Source organism: Chiroxiphia lanceolata, chromosome 3 (assembly GCF_009829145.1).
Source record: "Chiroxiphia lanceolata isolate bChiLan1 chromosome 3, bChiLan1.pri, whole genome shotgun sequence".
Classification (NCBI taxonomy): Eukaryota; Metazoa; Chordata; class Aves; order Passeriformes; family Pipridae; genus Chiroxiphia; species Chiroxiphia lanceolata.
Window position 1 is genome coordinate 102,263,013 of NC_045639.1, and position 19,645 is coordinate 102,282,657.

The window sequence follows — 19,645 nt, forward strand, 5'->3', positions numbered from 1 at the left end:
CTATTGCCAATCCCACACTGGGGGCTTCTGCCCCACAGCACAGCAGAGGCAGTTCAACTGCCTCCTCATGCAGTGCTGAGAGGGACTTGTGTGACCCAGCTCTCCTCTGGCCTGGGGTGCTGTCGTATCCTGTGTTTTATTGCTGGTGAGAGTTACCAGATGTACCTGAAGACATGACCTGCATTTCCTCCTATGGCTGTTGAACTACTTCTGGATTTAACTGTTTCCAGTAAAGATGCTACAGCAGGAATTCTTGAGGAGTTTGACTTCCTACAAAAAACCAGGGTTTATTAATCATTTCCTCCTTACCATTGTTATCATGCTTCTATGTGACAATGGCAAGAAAATTTATAGCTGCTCTTCTCTAACAATGAAGACAGTATCTTTATAATAAAAGCAAATGGGAATTATCTCCTAGCCATCCACTCCTCTGCTGCACCAGACTGAGCTTCTCACTTTGATTTTTGCAACCCCATAGCTCTGGTTTTCTTCCATAGATGTAGAGAGACAGGATTTCTCTTAACCTCCTGTCCCCATCCTCCTACTCTTCTTCCTAGTTAAAGACATAGCTGTGCTGGTTTTGGCTGAGGTAGAATTAATTGTCTTCACCATGGCTAGTATGGGGCTGTGTTTTGGATTTGTGCTGAACACAGGGTTTATAATATAGAGATGTTTTTGTTATTGCTGAGCAGGGCTTGCACAGAGCCAGGGACTTTTCTGCTTTTTGTACTGCCACAGTGGCAGGGAAGTTGAGGATGTACGGGAGGTTAGGAGGAGACACAGCCGGGACAGATGACCCAAACTGACCAAAGGGATATTCCCTGCCATACGACATCATGCTTAGTATATAAAAGGGAGGAAGAAGGAGGAAAAAGGGGAGGGAATGTTTGGAGTGATGGTATCCATCTTCCAAAGTCCATTATGTGTGATGGGTCCCTGCTCTCCTGGACATGGCTGAATACCTGCCTGCCCTTGGGAAGTGGTGAATTAATCTTTTGTTTTTTCTTTGCTTGTGTGCACATCTTTTGCTTTCTTCATTAAACTGGCTTTATCTCAACCCATGAGTTTTCTTGCTTTTACCCTTCTTAATTTGCTTCCCGATCCTGCCGGTGGGGGAGTAAATGAGTGGCTGTGTGGAGCTTGGTTGCTGGGTGGGGTTAGACCATGACATGGCTCATTTCTTTTGCATGCATCCTGTGAGTCACCGTGATCGATGATCAAATGCCCTTCGCAGTGGGGAGCAATCGGAGTTAGCTGGCTTGAGGCTCTGGCAGCCCTTTCACTTCTGACACCAGCAAATTACATTATGTGTTAAAGCAACATTTTCTTTTTTTCCTAGGCTCCAGGCTGAGTTTGAGGAGAACATGGCTCAGCTTTGATTTTACTCTGCTGTTCAATAAACTATTTTCTTTAAACAAGTTAAAAGAGAATGTTTTCCCCAAGATCTCATTAAATATTTATTTACTGTTTAGAACTCTTCAGTAAGTAGCAAAGGTCTCAATTTGGGAAAACACAAAAGTTTCTGTAAAACCAATCTGAGCTTGCTAGCTGAATATTAAAATGCAGTATGGATGAATTAGTAACTAATTCATGCATAATAAACCCCATATGTGTCTAGAAGTAATTAGCCAATTGTTTTGATTCAGGGAATGTTTGCTTAATAGCCTCAATAGCTGCTCACTTTCCCAACCAGATCAAAACTAACATAAGTGGAAGTGACATTCAGATAAAATGAATAATTTCAATAATAAGAAATTCAGATTTTGTTGATGTTTCTGTAGATGGCCTGAAATCACTGAATTTTAGCTTTCCTGTGCCTGGAAAAGCTGCAGTTATTTGATTAGGGATAAATAAGCTCCTTAGCTCACTTAAAACAGAAAGATGGTATTAAAAGCACTTGGCAGTGGCTAAGAAGAAAACACTGAAGATATCTACTTATTATAGTAAGGCAAAACTTTGCTCAAGTGTTCAAGAGGATGAAATTTCTGAGGAAGAGATGAGGGATGAAGTATCAGCCCACTGAGCACACCTCCTCTGCCCTTATGTGCCAGCCGGAGCCTGTGCCAAGCCCCAGATTTCCCTGTGTACACACACATCCATTGGACTTGATGAGAAGTGGGGTCTTCCAGGTATGAGCAGGGGCCCATTTGTAATATGGGTGTGGGACCTTGCCTAACACTGTTTCTGTGATAATATCAGGTGTCAGATGGACAAGCTGGATGCTGGCCTCAGAACTGTGTGCTGACCAGCATCAGGAATTTCTAGGGAATCAATGCTTTCTTTCCCCGAACTACTTATTGAACATAATTGCCAGGATCCCGTTCTTAGCGCTTCTGCAATGAAAGCCGAGATCTCTGTACCTCCGTTTCTCAAAAAATACACACATTTCTATTTCTGCTCAGCAACTGTCCCCGTGTTAGTGGCTACAGAGTTTCCTCATGTCCCTCATGCAGGGTAGGTCATGGACCCTATGGTTTAGTTCTTCACTAAGCTGTGGCACATGTCATGCTACTTCCCAGCAGACAGTAGGGTCAGTATCATGTAATCATTGAATCATGGAATCATATAATCATAGAATGGCTTGGGTTGGAAAGAACCTTGTAAGATCATCTAGTTCCAATCCCTCTGCCATGGGCAGGGGCACCTTTCACTAGACCAGGTTGCTCAGAGCCCCATCCAACTTAGCCTTGAACACTTCCGGGGATGGGTGTGAGATCCTGGATCTGAATCTCACTGAATTATTGAAATGGGTCGGAACCAACTCACTGAGTGTGTGTGCATGTGGGGAAGGGCTGAGCCTGGACCTGCAGGTCCATGGTAAGGCCTGCACATCAGGCCTGTGCTGAGGGCACAGGGCAGAGATGAAGGCAAGGCCTGCAGCCCACGCAGAGCACACGGCAGAGCTGCAAGCCCTGCAGCCGGGCTGTCAGTCAAGGCAGACCTGCCTGGTAGCCCACCCACACCACCCCCCTGCAGCCTGTGACTGCTACAGCACAACTCACTCTGGCCTGGAAGGCACTGACTGGATATCCTGCCTGGGAGGGAAAACTGAACTCTATAAATACATGAGGCTCCATGCAGTCTCCCTCTCCTGTCTCTCTTCTCCCTCTCCAGCTGGCACCATGAGAATCATCTAATCTTGTCAGTAACTATTCTCCTTTCTCTCTCTCCTTCTCTCTTTCTTCTCTCTTTCTTTATTCCTTTTAATCTGTTTTCTTTTCTCTTTTCCTTCTCTTGTGGGTAATGAACTGTAAACCAATGAACTGTGTTTTACTAAAGGTGGTACATGGATTGTTTTTAGTGGGTGTTTCCTGTGGAATGGGTCTTTGTGCTGAATGTTTCAGTGAAATGCTTTTTTCTTGGTTGTGTTTTACTCCTGTAAAAACCTTTTGCCAAAATATTTTATTTTTCTCACTAAATTAAAAAGAATTTCTCTTAGAGAAGAGTGTGTGACTCTTTCTCTGGATGCTAATTAGAGGTTATAACAAACGAAAAGGCTTTTAAAAATTCTTAAATAAAAATGTAACCGCTCTGGGCAGTTTATAGCTTAATCCAGAGCATAAAAATGGGGCATCCACAATTTCTTTGGGCAACCTGCTCCAGTGCCTCACAACAAAGAATTTTTTTCTAACATCTAATCTAAACCTACTTTCTTTCAATTCTCCCTTGCCGTATCACTACATACCCTTGTAAATAATCTCTCTCCATCCTTCTTATAGGCTTCCTTCAGGGACTGGAAGATCCCAATTAAGTCATCCCAAAGCCTTTTCATTTCCAGTCTGAACAAACCCAATTGTCTCAGTCTTTCCTTGCAGGGGAAGTGCTCTCTTGCCTCCTCTCCACGCCCGGTGTGCTGTCTCTGTGCTGGCCATGGAGCCACGTGCGTGGGGGGAGGGGAGGGCACCTCTCCCCTCCAGGCTCAGGGCCTGAAGAAACCCCTGAAGAAACCCCTGGAGTTCCCCTTCCCCATCCTTCAAGACATCGGAATGGTTCCTCAGATGGAAATGGAACTAGAACTGGGCCGCCCCACGTCGTGGGTGGGGAAAGGGATCCAGAGAAGTGGACAGAGGTGGGATGGGATTCAGATCAAGACTGAGATAACTACATTTTTGTGCCTGCATATCGGTAGCTACAGGAGTCTGAAGTGCCTAAGCAGCCTTTCTAGTCAAAATAGTCCTAGAGTCGGTTCAATTTTCTAAACCTGTAGGAATTTGAAACTCCATAGGACAACTAGGAGTTTTGCACAGTAATGGCTGTGGACTTACAATACAGGGTAAAAGTTTCACGTATTTCTGTAGATATAGATATCTGACCAGTTTGACTCCTGCAGATCCATAATTCACGGTGGACACTGGGAACAAGTCCCATTTGTCATAAAAAACCTTCCATCGCAGCTGTCATGGTTCCAGGAGGTCTGAATAATCTTTTGGAAGCAGAAGTCGTCCTTTGACCATAGGGCCAATAAATGGTTCTCAATGAGCTACCTCTATATTACTGTGAGGGTGATCCAGCACTGGCACAGGTTGCACAAGGAAGTTGTGGAGTCTCCATCCTTGGAGATAATCAAAAACAATCTGAACATGGTCTCAGCAATTGTACCTTGTGTAGTCCAGCTTGAGCAGAGGGGTTGGACCAGATGACCTCCAGATGTCCCTTCCAACTTGATTCTGTGATTCTGTGATACTGTGCTCATCTTGAACTGGTCCTGTGGATAACAAGACTGCTGTGCTCTGGAATTAAATCTAGTCAATATTATGTATAATTACATCTAATTACATCTATTAACTGAAATTCTTTAAGCCTGAGTATAAAAGTCATTTTGTTATGTTGTTTATTTACAGAGCTACAGCATGGGTGCTGGAAAAGTAGTGGGGTGTGAAGGAAAAAGAACAGAAAGAATAAATGAGAGTTATCTGGCAAGACAGTGAATTTTGGCATCTTTTTTTAGGGGTGTGAACAGTTGCTGCATGCTGGAGAAGACAGGACAAGAACTGTACAAATATGAACTTGCCACAAAACCTCTACTTCATCTCTACCCTGCAGGCCAAGTTTATGTTCCGAAGTATCTGCTTGGTAAATCCTCAGCCTATAAAAATAATATAGCTGGATAACCTGATAGAATGCTTAAAAGTACTTGGTCTCATAGCTATTCTTATGGAAAACCAAGGATGTTCTTTGACATCAAGATAGCTGTGTTAACACATAGTCTTTGCAGATACAAGGCACTGTGGGTTTTTTTAATCTCACTGTTAACTAGTGAGATAAAGATATAAAGCTTGCCTTGAGTAGCTGTATCAGAGACCTATGCCTTGTCTCTGCTAGATTTTTGTGCTGTGACAGGTCCTTTGAAATGCCTCTCAGTCACAAATCTCTTTTTTCTCTTGCAGTGAAGACACAGAAAGTTTACTTGTCATTCAAAGAAGATATCACAGTTCCTTTCTTTTCACTTTTCCCTTATATTGTTCCATTCTCTCTCTTTTCTGTGCCTAAGACATTTATTTTTTCCAAAATTTTTGGAACAGACTACTTAGCAGTGACAAATATATTTGGGCACTGTACCAAATTGTGCCAAAAACGTTGCCAAAATGTCAATGGCCTGTTGGAAATATGACATTTGCTATATTCTTTGCTCCTGAGTGAAGACGTTCTTTCTACCAGAGTCGAAATATAAATGCATGTTTTCCCATTGGTAAATTCACTTTAACCAACCTTTTAATGTTGCAGGGGCTTCTGTGGAAGAAGGGAAAGCTTTGGGAGGGCAGGCTCAACAGAGACCCCCAAAAAATCAAAGTCAACCCAACCATGTATGGAGCCTAATTCTGGGATCAGTCACGTATGTAATTCCTTCAGCTTCAGTGGAATTAGTCCTTCATTAAGTAAAGGAGAAAGGATCAGAGTTAAGCTCACAAATATTAATTTAATCATGGCAGATTTACATGTGAAAAGCCACTTGTACAATAGAGCAGAATGATGATCCTACGCTCTTTGAAGTGGTCCTAACACTAAGTATTTCTTATCTCCCAGGGGCTCTCTTCACTGCTCCATGATTTGCATAATACCAAGGTGATAGCTTGCCTTTGATTTGCCTTTGGTTTGGAGGATATACTTAGTTTCCAAAATCAAAAGTAAGTTAGAAAGAAATTACATTTTGTCTAAAAGTCAGAGAGAGTTTTTCTTCTCTCAGGTTGACATAACCTGCTGGATTTAAAAATTGATAGAGTTGAAAAATGCTGAACACTTTCATTACAGCTGCAGATCAGCATTAAAAACAAGAGGTTATTTTTAGCAGCAAGGCACCCTTGTCTTTATTCATATGTCGCTTCACTGAAATATTAAATGGTAATTCACAATTCATTCATTTTGACGTCTTGCTACTTTTATCTTCACTTTCTTGTCAAAGAAAATGTCTTAAAATTTCAACATTAACAGTGTGCTGGGTGTCCTTGGAAGTCACTCATGTTCTTAAATGGGTTGGTCAGTTTGGCCAAATGGCTAGTGGCAGTACATTACTGGCTCATTTTCCATTCCTGTCCTCCCCCCCCCCCCCAAATGTATGTTGACTGGAACAAGGCTTTTGAATATGAAAAGTTCAGAATTTTGCATGTAAAACAGACTATTTAAGAAGGAATCCAGCTTGTGCTGAACATCTCAAATGCAGGGGTGTTGGGCAGTAGCATAAAGCTTTAGAAACCATGTGCATAGCCATCGCTGGTGCTGCTCTATTTTAAAACTCATCTCATGCTATTTCCACATCAGAAGAAGAGCTGTTTGTTAACAAAGTGTGGCTATTATGTTAAATTCCGACCTTGGATAGATATGTGTGAAATACTGTCAAGCTGCAGTTTTCACATAGTTTTAAAGGGTTCCGTTCTAGCTGAACGCATCGCTGCACTCTTCAGCCAAATTACTGCTCTGTGAAATTTTTCAGAAAAGGAGGAATACAGCATAGAATCCGTTTTCTGTTTTTTCACAAAGTAGACGTTGACCACATGTAAAAATCCACTTTCTCAGAAAGGCTTTAACACTGGTATAAACCCTACCCTGTGTCAGACAACACTGCTGGGCAATTAATCAAGATTTTTGTGGGTTTTGTTAATTCCAGGTATATAAAACAGTTAATGAAGCTGAAAGCTGTTATTAAACCTCTTCATAATTTAGAAATAAAGTATTTCAGAAGGAGGTTTAAATGAGATAATTAGACATTTGGAAACCTTCTGTGGGGCTAGATCTTACCAGTGGGTTTCAAGAAGTTCTTTGCACAGAGTTCATGTCGTAAACAAGCCTGCAAACATGGGTGAGGTGCTGGCTGTAAGTTCTGACTGCCTAGATTTAATCTGCAGCTTAGTCTGGAGCCCAACCAATGCCCCAGGTGAGGAAAGAAAGGGAGAGTTGTTTTCTCTGGGTGAAGCTTTGCAGGAGGACTTTGTGGAGGAGTTACCACAGTGTGGCGGTGTGTGCTGGAGAGTGTTAGACCATGAACACCCTCATCTGATCCAAGAGCTATGACCATCAAAAAGTTTAGCAGAAAGGAGATGACAAATAGCCGTACTAAGGTGTCAGCTTCAAAGGGAGCAGGCTTTGCTGTCCAAGGCTTTCTATCCGGTCAGCTGTCCTGCCACAGCTAAATCCAGCACCTAACAGAAACATTTGAATTGCCACTTTTAGCACACATTCTACTGTCTGCATACTTGCCGCGGGGAACACAGGAAGATATGAATGTTTAACAAAGAGCTGGTATTATTGACAAGCAGATGCCATGAATATTATATTTACATAGCAATTATTTACAAGCATCAAAAATCATACCTGCAGTTCCAAAAGCCAGAGATTTTATTTTAAAAAGCATAAGATTGTTTTTAGATAGTTTGTTGCTATTTTTTTTTAATTCAGCCTTTAGGTTTCCATCTTAACTTTACCTGCACTTTATTTGTATTTTAAAGGGTTTTTTCCCCAAACTTTTGTTTAGAAGTTCAAGCTGATGCTCTTCTGCAATCTCTGTATTTCATCATCTGGGTCCTTCTGAGAGACACTAAATTACAGGTACATGACAGACTCATAAGAGTTGTCACAGAGTGATGGTTTGGTTTTTTTTCTGAACTGATCATGTTTCTTTTCTCAAGATTTAGCTTCGCAGGTGAAGCTGATTTCCTAAGAAAAATAGCATGAGATAACCAGAAAATGCACCTTAAATCTTCCTATCTTGTGATTTGAAAGAAGAATCCTCCATGTCCCAGGACTGCTGAAAAGAGGACTCCTTTATATATCTTCTCCCTTGGCACCCAAACTTTGAGCTGACCTTGAGCCCATCTCTTTCCCCATGTAACCCTGACTGCCTGTGGCTTGGATGTACCCATTTTGGCTTATTGGCATTTCTGTGGTGGTGGCCAAACAATCCGAGTTGCAGAAGGGTTTGGAGGGAAGGCACAGACCTACACAGACGGCATCTGCAGAGATCATTATTATTTTTCACAAATGACAGCAAAGAAAGAAACTCAGCTGTGCATCAGGAGCAGCGTTTCATTTTGAATGCAATGGTTCTGTCACTCATGGAGCTACTTTTAGCTTTAGGGCTCAGTGCTGTGCCAATAAAACTAATGGGAATTTTGTCACTGCCAGAAGAGAAAGCAGTGTTTGGCCTTTCAGAGTAACACACTTAATTCTAGTGTGCAGCCTAGCTTCAATTTTTAATGAGAAAATGGGAATAAACAGAACAAAAAGTGTTGCACAAGTCCCACATCTTCAATAAGTATGGAATAATGGTAGAGCTAAAATTAATACCATTTTTTACAATCTGGATAGAGAGGTGAGACAGCCTGAGGAGTATTTGCTACATCATGCAGTACAGCCAAACTAATTTCTTCTTCATGTTGGCTTGGGCTTAGTGGATGTCTGAGTTCTCAACTGATGAACCTCTGTTACTCCAAGAGCAAGACAGATATTGGGGAGCAGTGCTGGACTGATGTTGGTCTGCTAGAAATGCCGTCACCTGCACAATTGGTTCAATTCACCTTTGAAGATGCCTTGTTCACCCTGAGACCTCATCCACCTCTTCTGCCTGGCAGACCAGATGCATCAGGCTCTCTGTGGAAAACAGGCTCATCTGCCAAATTTCCACTGGGTAGCACCTAAGAAAGAGAATGAACTGTTACCCCAGCTGCACCCAGAACCACATCTCAGTGCTGTATTTCAAGGTCTACCACAGCCATAACATGGACTCCAGATACAGCAAACACTGAAGAAAGAGAATCAGATTCAACTTAGACTGTAGGAAGCACTTTTGGCCACTTAAAGACACAGACATTTCTTTGTTAAGAAATTAACAAAGAATCTCTAAGTTAATCTTGATTTTGGAGAAGAAAATGTTAACCTGACCCAGGGAAAAACTCTAGATGACACTATATACGACTATATCCCTGTATCAGGTTTTCATCTGGCACAGCACACAGAAAACAAAACATCCTGCTACTTTTGTTAGAACTGCTTTACATTTGGTACCTTTAGGGTGTCCTAATACTTTGAGAAAATACTCAGCACTGGATTGATGCAGGTGAGGAATACCAGGCTAGGTTTCCCGAGAACAGCTTCCTGGCCCTGTAATGCATTCCCTAAAGGTAGTGGTTGAGTCTTGTTCCTGCTTGGCAGCAGTCTCAGTCCTTGACCTAATTATGAAAATGATTTCTAGAGTGTTTACCCTATATCACAAAAAAGCAATGATCATTTTTCCATGTCTTATAGTTGCAGTCTTGGCTGCTGCTTCTGCTAGCAATCAGAGGTAGTGCCTATGTCCTGTAGGATTGCCCAGAAAAGAGGAATGAGGGCTGCCTGTGGCTGGGTCTTTAATTCTGTATGCAGAAATTAAAAGGGAAATTGCTAAAGCTTGGGGTACTTCAGGTGTAATTCACAGCAGCAGCAAAATGCTCAGCAGAGTATTGCCCATTTGTTGCCTTTTAAGGTCCTTGTCCCATCATCTCTGAAAGTATAGTTCAGTCATGCAGAGACCTTCTGTCTAACCCTTCCAGAGGCAAAGGTGAAAAATCAGGGACTTTCAGGGGAAGATTCAGCTGAACTCGTTAGCTTCCCTTGGGAGTGCTGACTGAGGGGTTGTTACACTGATGCTATTGCTGATGCCTTCACACCATGGGCATGGGGAGATGCCAAGTGCGCAGCTCCGAATCTGTAGGACCAGGTAGGAATTTGTCATGGACCTGGTCTCCATATCTGCTGACTCCCTTCTTCACTGTCAGCTTGGCAGCAGTTTATTCGAGTCTCCTTCTGAGCTCCTTCATCAGGGAACACCTCGGGTCCTATTTCCTCCACCACCCTAGAGCCAGGTACCTGTGTTAAGACACCAAAATTAGTCATCCTAAAGCAGTCAGCCTGGCTCATGGCTTTAGTGACAAGAGGGAATTTGATTCTGATTTTTGCCTGGTGGTTTGTTTTTAATCGTGTTAAACATCTGTTGGTTTCCTCACTATGGTAACTGTAGTAGTGAAAGCCACAGCTTGATCCCATTGAAAAACATCAGTGGTGACAGCTTGTGGGGATTGATTTGGGACCAGAAAGGCCATTGACAGCATCCAAGAATGGGAGCAATGGGAAGATGTCTCTTGCAGAGACCAACAGAAATTCTCCTGCTGAAGGTCTCCCCGTCACCTCCAGCTGCTGAGGGAGATGGAGGCCAGAGAAAACTGCAGTGTCAGTGGAGGGAGACAAAATCTGAGTGCTGCATGATAGAAGGACAATAGTCAATCTGTGTCACCAAGATGGTGTGACCTGGGCCTGGGCTGTGGCATGGGGTCATGGCTGTTTTGTGACATGCACATGCTGAGGTGGGAGAGGCAGAACAGACCAGAGGAGGCAGTATAGCTGCCCCAGTCCTGAGCACAGGCACTGGGAGAGAAAGCCCTTGAGCAAAATCTGGTGTGCTTTTCAGAGTGAGCATTTACTGAAGGGCACTTACAAGGAGGAGTAGACAGGCCCTGCTGTGCCTAAGGAAGAGGAGCTCACAGGTTCCTTAAATGCAAGCAGGAGGCAAAGAAGCATTAGGTACCATGATCATGGATGGCCATAGTTTTTTGACCAACTGCTGTTGGAAGAAAATTTTGGTGGTGAGTGTCAGCCCCTCCTTTCCTGAAGAACTACTCTCCATGGTTATTCTTTGGAGATATTTCCCTTCTGCAATCTGTAATCAGTCTCCAGCACTTAAAACATTCACAAAAATCAAGATCCTCTTTCCAGATGGAAAAGGTCCTGAATTTTACCATGATGCTTTTAGGTCATCATAATGACAACAGTCTGGTTTGTGGCTTTTAATGCTTTCCTTGTTTTTACTTACGTTGGATGGGATATGGCAGCTGTGCTGCTCCCTGGCCCCAAACTCCAGCAATGGTACACTCAGATGAGGACATTGCACTGGCACTGGGAGCTTAAAATGTTTATCATCTGGCACTTGTCTGTTTATGGGGGGCACTAATGCCATGTCCTCAGTGGCAGAGAGCCAGGGAGTGCCGGGTTGACAGGCAGAACACATATGTGAACAAATTAGGATTTGTATTAACAACCCCTTGCCATAAACAAAAATATCACTCTGGGCTTGAATTGTGTAGTGCCTAAGGAGTGTAAAATGGATACTGGACTGGTAGTAAAGTATTTATGAGCCTGGACATTTGCAAAGCACTTCACGAGACTGAGCAAAACCTGTGAGACAAAAACTGCAACAAATCCTGAATCTCTCATACCCCTTTTTTCTGTAGAGCTGAGTTTGCTACCTGCTGCCTGAGGCAGATTTGAAGGGCTTCCCAGCAAAACCCTTTCAACAGCTGCAGAATTTGCCAGAGATGGCAAAGCCCCACCAATCTGACCTAGCTATAAAAACAGAGGCTTATTTATGATCTTGTTTGGATGATCATCATTCCAGGTTGGACTAAATATATAGCCCTGGTGAATAACCTCTTACACATGAGATATTTCATCAGGCACAAGGACAGCAGTAAAATAATTGGTCCTCTTCTTTCTTTTCAGATATACTTTTTCCGCTTCAGATATATCTATTCTATCAAAAAAAAAAAAAAACAAACCAGTGGGTTGCTCAGAATTATGTTGGAGGTGATCGATTCAATAGCTGAGAGGATGTCCCTAAGCCAGCTAATCCTTCACATGATGGTCAGGAGGAGGACTTCCTAAGCCAGTAAATGCTCATGGATTAGTCAGATTCCATGTTTATGTGAGAATACATAAGTGGAGGGCTTTCCTCAAGTCATCAAATCACATCACCAACCACTGCAGACACTGCACTGCGTCAGCTCAGCTCCACATAAAATGAGCACAGTCCACCTCAGAGAGAGGTGGACTCAGAGACAGACAGAGTCGCTCCAGATGTGTGTGTCACTGCTGGGAGCCACCTCCAGTGTGAGCAACACCCCGCACCACCTGAGGGCCTGGGGACCCACTGGGATTTGATGCACAGCAACAGGCATGAAAAAGCATCCCAGCAGGAAGGATGCAAGTACACTGTCCTACGACCACGTGTCTTCGTGTGGGAACAACAGCTTTGGGACAAAAGATTTGTGTAGGTGTTAGAGGGCTATCTGTGAAGAAAACCCCTAGGTATCAAGGCCTGGTGTATTGTCAGAGACTGAAGTGGTTAATGATTTATGCATTCTAGGAGACTTTTGCAGGCTTTTGACTTGCATTATACCTCGGATGGACAGTTGGGCCCATCCCTCTCTCCAGTAAAGAGCCAAATTTACAGGCTTTTGACTTGCATTATACCTCTGATGAGCAATCGGGCCCCTCCCTGCCTCTGCTGATCTTGAAAGGCGGGAACCAGGCCAGACACAAAAAACTCTGCACAGGCCCAAGAAGAGGTTGGAGGCTCGAGGCATGGCCCGTGACACTGACCATGGATATAATAACTCATAACTTCTTGGAGTGTGGGGGCTTCCCTCCTTCACCCCCAGCAGATCAAGGCCACCACTTCAACTGACAGACATGGAAGCTGCAACTACTAAGTTTCATCGCTGGACCCCGTTGGCGGTGACTATACACATCTGTCCACTCTAAGCTTTTCTTTCCCTTACTCTCCCTTACTCTTATCCGGTCTTTCTCTCCCCTATGCATTCTCTCTCCCCCCAAAAGGTTATCTCTATGCCACATTGTTATATGACAACACTCAAAATGCTAGCATGCCTGTTGATACAAAATTGTTAAAATAAACCTTATCCATATATGTTTTCAGACACCGATTATTCAGTGTCATTTCACTCTAATCCACCCCAAGGGAATTATTGATAAGAACCTGGGTTACTCCCCTCCCCTTTTTCTGGGGCGGGTCGTAACATGTATACAAACATCTATGTGTTTGTACACATACAAATGTATTACCAAATTATCAAGAATGCTTATTGATTATTTGGAAGTACATAGAATAATATAAAATAAAATCTTTGTAATGATGCACAGTACTGCAGAGCATTACTTTGGACAATGCCTGTGACTGAGATGAGAGTGCACAATAGGCTGTGGCTGTACTGTGTCAGCCTGTGTGTCACCTGAGCAGGTATGGGACACCTCCAACAAGCAAACACCAACTTTTCAACCAGTGAGATGCTGGCAAAGTCAACCATCAGGACCAGACACCAAGCAAGGCACAGAGGGTACCACTGCAATGAGCTTCTGAAGCCTAGAAATAATCTGTGCAGTTATCTAAAGGCAAGTGGCTGTGCAGGGACATGAACAACACCCACCACAGTGCAGCAAAACCAAACCTTTGCTTGACCACACGTGTATAGTGTTAAAAGCTGCAATCACCAATCTGCTTCCTTAGGCTGTTGTTATTTTCTTCCCCCTAAACTTGCCACCCAACATCTGGAAACTGCAAGACACAGTGGTGGTGATGGGGATGGACTTCTGCACTAGCCCCAAACTGCCCAGCAACAAGCAGCTCAGCTCAGTATCTCCAAGGCTTTACACATGCAGACATGCATATGCATATGCTTGTGTCCATATCTGAAAGTCAGAGGTTCTCAAATGATAACATTGATAATACCTGAAAATGGGATGTTGCAAATCTGGTGGGAAGGTTCTGCTTTTCCTGCTTGTTCCTGTTCTCCCACATGTCACAAATCCAGTGTATTGGCTGTTCTCTCACTCCCTCCCAGTCTTGCAGCTGGGAACATGTGCCATCAGCATGGATGAGGGATCATACAAGAACTCTTGTTGGCTCAAGGATGTACAAGAAAAATATACCTTGCTTCCCAACAGGCTTCATCTTAGCTGTTTCTGACAAGACACCCTATGTTCCTCCTCCCTTCATTCCTCCCCGTTGGATGTTTCTTGTGGTACATTTTTGACTGGTTCAAAACATTTGAAAATACCTTTCATCTGCTACCTAACCACAGAAGGGTGAATATTTCAGCCTTCACAGCAAAGAGAAAACCACCATTAAATTTCCTGAAGGCTGTCAAACTATCTCTGTGACCACACATATTAATAAAGTAATGCTTATTTAAGCATGAAATGCAGCATCAAGCCGTAAAAGCTAATCAGTTTAGTGCAGAACTACATCTCCTAGCTTTAGCAGGAGATGTGGAAGCTGTGCATGAGAGAAGGTATGTTTTTGAAAAGGGTAGGAAGTTCTAATTTTGTGATCAAATAGTACCTGCCATGATGCAGTGTCACTGCTTAGGCACCACAGAAAATGAAAATCCAGTTTATTCACATAGAAATATGTCAAAATCTGACACCTTAATTTGAAAACAAAGTTGCAATCCAGAAAAAGGTGAATGCAAAACCATGGTAATAGAGAGGAGCTTATACAGCACATAGGGTTTGGAAAAGCATATTTAGTAATTTAATCTCTATAGGGAAAGGAGACAGACAGCAAAATAAAAAAAATATTACCCAACTAAGAGAAACAGGAAAAATTGTACTCATCAGTGCACAGAAAATAAAATTATACATGGACAGTCCTCTCCAACTCTGAAGAAGGTGATAAAGTTTGGGCCTTTGAACTGTTAATACCACTACTACTTTAAAATAAAAGAGAATCCCTGGTAAGCTACAAAGGTAAAACTAACAGTTCCATTTGTTGCAATTAATAAGACACTAATGAAGTTGCTGGCCACTGATAAATAATTTTGAAAGTCAGAAAAGGAAAAGATAAATCCAAAAGATCAGAAACATGACTGACCTGGAGTTCTCAAAGACAGAAGAGAAAGATGCATATCTGTAATTAAGTGCCCTAAAATGCATAAAACTCTCCAAATTATTTTGATTAAACTGATTATTATGCTGTAAGTACAAAAAGCACAGACATATACCATTAGCAGTTCATGAGAGCCCCAATAAGATACATTCAGAAATGTCACTAGAAAATTTAACTCATTGCTCCAGGGCAAAGCTGTGAGTGCTGTGTATGGGCAGCTTTGTTCTGAATATATTTTGCTGCATATGCTTTGCTCTACATCTCCTCATCACTATGCCTTTCTACATTTCTAAAAAAGATCGTATAATAATTCATCACATTGATTTTGTACTTTTTTTTACAGAAATATTAACTTTGTTGTGATTTTTTTTTTTTGTAATCGCAGAGACTTTCTTATTCCTCAGGTAGTGATTTTTTTAATGTTTCCAGCTCTGAGGAAATATTTTCAAGGCAGCTCTGTCATTTTTCTGGACAACAGCTCAGGCACCAAACTACTTGCCACATGCAAAGTGATGGCAAACTCTTTCTCTAAGCTTCATCTCTAGCTTCTGAACTTTTCAGGCAGTTCTAAAATGCCTTTCCTTACAGGAAGGCTGTAATTACTATCAGAGGGCAACCTTTGTTATAACATGAAAAGAAGCACTCCAACTTCTGTGCTAAACATTAGATGTTCAGCTGAGTGATAAAACACTATAATCAAGCCCCATGTGAATATCTCCTTCAACCAACCGTTGTTTGTGTAAGTGCTAAAGCTTCAAATTGCACAGTATTTATTAGGGCACAGCATAGGCTTGTGAAATGAATGTCTTATTCTGCACATATTTCGAAAAACAGAAAGCTGAAAAACCACTGTTGTGTGCCGTGTTCCTCCCTGGCACATGCTCCTGTGAAAAGCAATAGTGGTGGTAATGGCACTCCAGAGATTGAATGTTTCTCTGCATGTGGTGGGCAAGTGCAGAGGTTTAAGCAATATTTTTACTCTTTAAGTAAAAGTAAAAAAAATCATATGTTAATATTACAAGAAAGTGTAGTGTTTGCCTACTCTTGCTGTTTGTGTAAACTGAGAGGTTCTTTTGTATTTTCTAGCAAAAACCTTCAATCTGTCTCAATAGTTTCTGGTACCTTTCTCCAGACCCCCTGTGTACACTTTACAATAACACCAGTGAATGTCGCTTTCATGCCTTTGGAGGGATCATTCCCATCATGATTGTTTGAGCAAATCTCTGCTGGGGGAAATTTCCCTTCCCCAGAATGCATGGATGAACCAGGAGCGTGCTGTGGAGCCAAGGGCAGGACAGTGTGTTGCTGCTGGGGGGGGGTATCCACAGCAGGTCACAGCTGCTCAGCTTTACCACTCTTAGAGAGCAGTGGGTGGTGGGAACTCAGAAATGTTGAGAAGAAACACAGACATGAGAGCTTCCCTCTGGGCAGGGAGGGGTGGTCAGTTATTTTATTCCTGTCTCTGCAAAGCTCTTTCATGGAAGATCCCTCACCAGCTCCCTCTTTTTTCCAGCGGACCTATATGGCAGGACAGGAGAGAAGACTCCTATGGAGACCCACGTGGTCCCACAGGCTGAGACCAGGAGTGGTTTGATCACTGAATTAATGTATCATCCCAACAAGGGATTTAATGGAAGCCAAGCTGTTTTCCTCCTTTCTTAATTCCAGGAGAACATGTCTCTCCCATGTCTTTGTGTTAGATGTTACAAGCATTCTGGAGCAGAACTGTGTCTTTTTTGTAGCTTATATAGTTGAAACACATCTTCAGAGACAGCAAAAGAAATCATCATAATAATATGGTAACTATGGGAAGCTGCACTGTTGCTGTTTGACTCATTAAAAATGAGTTCAGGATCATAGGATACTAGTTCCATGTACTTAATTCAGATTTACAGATGAACTGAGATATTTTTGTATCCTAAAGATCAGTTTACTGTCTTCAGTGTTGAACTTTTTGTTATGATTCAAAATATACAATTCTGTGTATGGGTTTGCTAATAAAATCCACAAATTAAATTGATCCAGATTTCTAAGTATAGAAATATCGATTGTGATGAGGTAAATAATTTTGACAGTCATAGTTTGCTTGCAGAAGCCTTTCCTAGCATCACTGCTAAAGATAGTTTTTCCTCTAGGTCATGTTACAGTGTGTGCTCAGTTGTCCCAGCCTGTGTAATATGTATGAATGATGCATCCAATACATGGCAGTCATTGTCTCAGAACTGTGTTAGCAGAGGGTTAATGTTTATTTGTGACTTATTCAATAATATAGAATAAGGAGACGAAAACAAGTCAAGGAATTTTTTAAACTTTTTTTAATTTCTTGCTTAATTTCTTAGGACATGTTGTTCATGCTTTTTAGTAAATCTAAAGCTGGATTTTTCTTTGCTATGAAGCAACATTGTTTTCATTCAAAATGTGATAGTAAGTATGACTCCATATTTTATATTGCTTATTAATTACAAGTATAACATATTTATACTGTGTGCTCAGTTTCATCACCCTTTTTTGTCTTCCCACTTCAGGAGCAGGAATCTATCATTATCTGTTCCACCATCACACTGGAAATAGGAAAGCATTTTATACTCACAGATAATTTGCTCTACAAATCTGTATGTGAATGTAATATCTATATGTGATGATATATATATATGTCTAAAATTTATGTAGCGCAGGTCAACTTGCCCCTCTAAAGAGTTTTGTAAATTCCTTTAGTTTCGTTTATTCCAATTTCAAAAGTCTCCCAGTTACAATGTCCTGAATTTTAAATTTTCTGCCTCTTGGTTTCATCACTTTTGTCCAGACTTCATTTTTCTAAGAAAGGGTGAAGTGATCTCCATAGCTCTCTTTCTATGATTTATTTTCCTCCTGTCTTTCATGTTCCTTCTTTGTCTCCTCTCTGCTTTCTGGACATATTGGTATTCTCTAATTACTCCTGTTACTGAAAGCATAGAATCTACCCATTATAAGCAAATGAGCCATTATAAGCATGCCTGTAAATGACAGATGAAATTGAGTGCGATTTGAGATTGAGATACGCTAAAGGATGCTGTCAAAATATTTATGACATGGGAAGAGTGCAGCTGAAGCATCAGATTAGTATTGCTGAAGATTGTGAAGAAAAACTGAAATGATTTTACCAAGATATGTGGGGTATGGAGAATATGTGTTGCCACTCAGACTTCTCGTTTGCAAACAGCAGATTGCAGAGTCATTGAGGTCTAAGTAATTTCAGCTGCCAAACCCTCTGAACAAACAGACCTTCTTCAGCACTCCATCAAGTTTTCAACATCTAGATAAAAACAGTCTTAGTTGGTCAGGTCTATGAGAGAGCGAATGCAGTATGTGGGGAGTAACTAAAGTCAAGATGTCAAATAACAGATCTTCCAGGTTTTCCTGATTATTTTCAGTGGTGAAAATCACACAAAGCAGACTACTCTTTTGGAAGTATAATAACAAAAAGTCTGGCAATATATATATTATGATTAAAAAAAAATTTGATTACACACATATTTTTACACAATGAAACCATGATTATTATGGAATAAAATCTAGAAACTCAATTTGCAGCTAACAAATATATTAATGGCATTTAGATACATTTTTTTGCCAGTTTTGTCTCTAAATCAAAGATCCAGACTCCTGGTACCAGCACAGACATGAGGGTTGAACCAGCTTCTGGATTTTTTTAACCAAGCTTGCTCTGGTACCTGGTAGGAGGCAATATTTGCATTATATTTTTGATGTAGAATAGCATAACAACGTTGTCTTCTCTCATTTCTACGTGAAGAGTTCCTGATATAAAGGGTAGTTATGTTAAACTGGGAAGTATAAGGCAAGCTAAGAGTGTGTGGTTCAACTCACCATATTGGTGTCTCTGTATCAGGTATCCAGCCTAAACCAATGTGGTAAGCTTTCTCTATATTTAGAGGAAAAATAGGTGCATTTCTGGAGTCATTTAACTACCTTCAGATGCATCCATCTAGGCATCTTCAATGTATGTATGTTCCTATATGCTAAATGTTTAAGATCCCACTATAATCCTATAGTCAATGGGGAACTGCTCAAAGCCTCAAAAGGAATCTAGAGGGTGACTCACCCTGTCCTAAAGTGGGCAAGTGCATCTGCTTAGTCAAGCATCACTTACTCTTTTGATTTAGAAACTGTCTAAACATGGATTTCAAGATGTTTGCAATGGCCTGCGATACCCTCCTGGCCTCAGCAGCTCTATGCAGAAAGGATCAGATCTTTCCTAACTCATGTTTTGTACTTGCTTGGGCCATGGGCATGATGCAGCTATCCTAAATCTCTACTGGCTACAGTGTTCAGCCACCTTCCCTACCTATGAACACCTGCTCTTACAGAAGAGTTGTGAAACAAGTCCCATCCTTTGGGCCAAATTCATCCCTCAGATAGACAAGTGAAGAGGCTGAGCTGCAT

General features: G+C 41.7%; 1 long non-coding RNA gene across 1 annotated transcript; it reads left to right on the forward strand.

Annotated features, from left to right (window-relative positions):
- Positions 1–2,419: 2,419 nt before the first annotated feature.
- LOC116784426 lies at positions 2,420–17,799 on the forward strand. The gene is made up of 3 exons (XR_004356070.1): positions 2,420–2,454; positions 4,949–5,073; positions 17,731–17,799. It is a non-coding gene; the product is annotated as an uncharacterized LOC116784426 (long non-coding RNA).
- Positions 17,800–19,645: the final 1,846 nt, after the last annotated feature.